This window comes from Schistocerca serialis, unplaced genomic scaffold (genome assembly GCF_023864345.2).
Source record: "Schistocerca serialis cubense isolate TAMUIC-IGC-003099 unplaced genomic scaffold, iqSchSeri2.2 HiC_scaffold_524, whole genome shotgun sequence".
In the NCBI taxonomy this organism is placed as follows: Eukaryota; Metazoa; Arthropoda; class Insecta; order Orthoptera; family Acrididae; genus Schistocerca; species Schistocerca serialis.
The window spans coordinates 27501-32500 of NW_026048107.1; positions in this window are offsets into that span (position 1 = coordinate 27501).

Below are 5000 nucleotides of genomic sequence, written 5' to 3' on the forward strand. Positions count from 1 at the left end.
TATATATCTCGGAAGAGTAACGACAGTCCGAGCCTCCTGGCGTTGCACTCGCAGCCGCAAAAAAACGCTGGGCACATATATGTCTCGGAAGAGTAACGACAGTCCGAGTCTCCTGCGTGGGAAGAGTCTTTCTAGGCCCTGACCCACGGGAAGGGTGTAGCTTCCCCCATCCCGGACATTTGACGTCGTCACACTACCGGTATTGACTAATAGACTGATTGCTGATAATCATTAGCCATACACTGGGGGAAACGGCCGACAGGGGCGGCAACATAGTGGAGCCGCAGTGTCACTAATGTACAGAGATAGAACAGTTTCGACTGGAACTAGAGTAACCGTATACACGGCACTGATTAGTAATAGATGCAGAGCCATCAGAATACAGATAATATATACAACCGTCCCTATACATGCTGAAAGACTCTGCACACAATGAGAACCACACGTCAGCCAGACACTCTTATCACACACTACTCTCTTATCACACACAATATCTAACCACCAGCATGGAAGAACATCCAGTGCATCCTCTCCGCCACATGACACAATCCACACTATCATTACCAGACCGGGAGGTCCACCCAGAAAACACAATATCCCACCCTTCCGACATCCGCACATTGCTCAGCTAAGCCACGAACACCCACACATGTCCTACACAGTGGTGCACCCAACATCACAATACTGCCTCCTGTCACAGCACACAAACAATGGCAGGAATGAAAGACACAGATCTGCCACAACCATGGAATCGGAGCGCCGCCTGTCATGAGCCAAAAGTGCATCCTGACGTGACAAATCGGATAATACCGCAGGCATCCAATTACGATAATCACTATCAACGAACCTGCCGCCCCCCCCCCAATACACCTTTCCCTACAACAATGTGTATCTGAACCTACGCTATATCGTACCTTAACCTAACCTATATCGTACCTTAACCTAACCTATATCGTACCTTAACCTAACCTATATCGTACCTTAACCTAACCTATATCGTACCTTAACCTAACCTATATCGTACCTTAACCTAACCTATATCGTACCTTAACCTAACCTATATCGTACCTTAACCTAACCTATATCGTACCTTAACCTAACCTATATCGTACCTTAACCTAACCTATATCGTGCCTTAACCTAACCTATATCGTGCCTTAACCTAACCTATATCGTGCCTTAACCTAACCTATATCGTGCCTTAACCTAACCTATATCGTGCCTTAACCTAACCTATATCGTGCCTTAACCTAACCTATATCGTGCCTTAACCTAACCTATATCGTGCCTTAACCTAACCTAATTTGTGCCTTAACCTAACCTAATTTGTGCCTTAACCTAACCTAATTTGTGCCTTAACCTAACCTAATTTGTGCCTTAACCTAACCTAATTTGTGCCTTAACCTAACCTAATTTGTGCCTTAACCTAACCTAATTTGTGCCTTAACCTAACCTAATTTGTGCCGTAACCTAACCTAATTTGTGCCGTAACGTAACCCATGTTGTGCCGTAACGTAACCCATGTTGTGCCGTAACGTAACCCATGTTGTGCCGTAACGTAACCCATGTTGTGCCGTAACGTAACCCATGTTGTGCCGTAACGTAACCCATGTTGTGCCGTAACGTAACCCATGTTGTGCCGTAACGTAACCCATGTTGTGCCGTAACCTAACCCATGTTGTGCCTTAACCTAACCCATGTTGTGCCTTAACCTAACCCATGTTGTGCCTTAACCTAACCCATGTTGTGCCTTAACCTAACCCATGTTGTGCCTTAACCTAACCCATGTTGTGCCTTAACCTAACCCACGTTGTGCCTTAACCTAACCTACGTTGTGCCTTAACCTAACCCATGTTGTGCCTTAACCTAACCCATGTTGTGCCTTAACCTAACCCATGTTGTGCCTTAACCTAACCCATGTTGTGCCTTAACCTAACCCATGTTGTGCCTTAACCTAACCCATGTTGTGCCTTAACCTAACCCATGTTGTGCCTTAACCTAACCCATGGTGTGCCTTAACCTAACCCATGTTGTGCCTTAACCTAACCCATGTTGTGCCTTAACCTAACCCACGTTGTGCCTTAACCTAACCCACGTTGTGCCTTAACCTAACCCACGTTGTGCCTTAACCTAACCTACGTTGTGCCTTAACCTAACCCATGTTGTGCCTTAACCTAACCCATGTTGTGCCTTAACCTAACCCATGTTGTGCCTTAACCTAACCCATGTTGTGCCTTAACCTAACCCATGGTGTGCCTTAACCTAACCCATGGTGTGCCTTAACCTAACCCATGGTGTGCCTTAACCTAACCCATGTTGTGCCTTAACCTAACCCATGTTGTGCCTTAACCTAACCCATGTTGTGCCTTAACCTAACCCATGTTGTGCCTTAACCTAACCCATGTTGTGCCTTAACCTAACCCATGTTGTGCCTTAACCTAACCCATGTTGTGCCTTAACCTAACCCATGTTGTGCCTTAACCTAACCCATGTTGTGCCTTAACCTAACCCATGTTGTGCCTTAACCTAACCCATGTTGTGCCTTAACCTAACCCATGTTGTGCCTTAACCTAACCCATGTTGTGCCTTAACCTAACCCATGTTGTGCCTTAACCTAACCCATGTTGTGCCTTAACCTAACCCATGTTGTGCCTTAACCTAACCCATGTTGTGCCTTAACCTAACCCATGTTGTGCCTTAACCTAACCCATGTTGTGCCTTAACCTAACCCATGTTGTGCCTTAACCTAACCCATGTTGTGCCTTAACCTAACCCATGTTGTGCCTTAACCTAACCCATGTTGTGCCTTAACCTAACCCATGTTGTGCCTTAACCTAACCCATGTTGTGCCTTAACCTAACCCATGTTGTGCCTTAACCTAACCCATGTTGTGCCTTAACCTAACCCATGTTGTGCCTTAACCTAACCCATGTTGTGCCTTAACCTAACCCATGTTGTGCCTTAACCTAACCCATGTTGTGCCTTAACCTAACCCATGTTGTGCCTTAACCTAACCCATGTTGTGCCTTAACCTAACCCATGTTGTGCCTTAACCTAACCCATGTTGTGCCTTAACCTAACCCATGTTGTGCCTTAACCTAACCCATGTTGTGCCTTAACGTAACCCATGTTGTGCCTTAACGTAACCCATGTTGTGCCTTAACCTAACCTATAATGTGCCTTAACCTAACCTAAAGTGCGCCGTAACCTAAACTATATTGCGCCTTAACCTGACGCACGTTGTCGCTGAACCTGCTCTGTAATTGTTATGCAACCCGTTAAAGTAGTGTAGTGTTGCCTAACCGCAACCCTCGCAATATAGTTCGCTACTCGCACTGCCCGGTCCCCTGTGTATCGCGTCATGTTAAACACCTTGCAGGTGTTGCTGACTTTCCACATGCTCCTGCTATACACTGTAGTGTGGATAGCAGCAGGACGTACATGCCCCCCCCCTTCCCCCCTGCCTTCGCAAGCTGGTCGGTGAGAAGTTTGCATGTTCAATGCCCTTCGCATGCCGACGTACTCAGCCTACGTTGTGGTACGGCCTGTCACCTGTCCGCCGATGTACGCAAAACCCACAAACTGTACTGCACATTGCTCCGTATGTACTGAATGATACATCGTGGCCCATGTGACCGTATGACGACAGCGCCTAGCAACGGCGGACCATACAGTCCAAATATTGTGCACGCAGCTACGTGTCGTCTCCCTATAAGAGCTGGATTGCAGTGTGGTACGCCATACAGACGTGTGGGAGGAACGGACGCCCTGGATGGCGATCAGCATGAGCAGTCTGTTGATGTAGTGGAGCGTGTATTCGGACGTAGTCGTCTCTTCTCACACACCGTGATAGCATGTTGCACCGCGTTCCACATCTGCGACATGCTGCAGAGGCGGGCTGACAGTCGTTCGCGCAATGGACACCGCATACGTACGGGGTCTACCTTCCACGTGTTCTCTAGGCGTGCACATGTTGTTGCGTCTATGTGGGCAGACGTAGTGTGTTGTGACACCTGACACAGGCATGCAATACTCGTTGCAAATGGCGATGGACGTGTACGTTTGCTGGTGACGTTACGCAAATGAACAACCGGTAACCCGTTGTGGTGCGGTTGTTCTCGCTAGAGGTGAATCAGTGTTGGCGACGATCGGTCGAGCTATTAACCGGTTGTTTCAGGGATACCCACCATGCCCACGAACGTGAAAGGGGACCCACCATGCCCACGAACGTGAAAGGGGATCTGGGTGTGAGGCGATACGCGGCGGTGGCTGGGTGGGACCGTCCCCGGCCGGTGAGGGGGGGCCGCCCGGCGTGCTGGCAGCGCGGTGCGTGGGCGCACGCGCTACAGCCGGCTGGTGGGGGCGGCCGGTGGCAGGCGCGCCGGCCGACGGACGCGGCAGGCGGCGCAGCTGCGCGCCGGCGCCCCCTGCTCGCGGCGCCTTGCGGCCAAAGTAGGTCCTCGCGGGCCCGGTGCGAAGCGCGGTGGCCATCTGCAGTGTGCTGGTCCGATTGAGGACTTTGTGCGCTGAGGATGCGCCGCCGCCCGGCGCTCGGCGCCGCGACGCCGTCTGCTGCTCGGTCGCCCCAGCGGTTCTCGCAGGTGGTTTGTATCGCAGCTGTGCGGACGTGTTGGCGCGTGCGCTGTGCTGGGAGAGTTCGCTTCGGCACCCAAGTAGGGCTTTTGTCCTTCTGTGGCGCTGGCGTTGGAGCTGCCGGTCACCGTAGGTGGCGCGTGTTGTCTCCCGCCGGCAATGCCACGACAGCACGCTCCCGGGCCTCTGTCGGCAGCGGCAAGCTCAGTTGGGAGCACGGGTGGTCGCACCTAAAGCGTCTACTCGCCTAACTCCGGGCGATTGCGCCTCTCTCGAACCCGACCAAGTACTTAGGACGGCGCTGCGCGCCGCCGGGACCTGAGAGGGTTTCGAGGTGTGTTGTGCAGGGGAGCTCAGCCTCCTCCTGTTTGCAGAATAATTGAGCGGACGCTTGCGTGTTCGCGCGG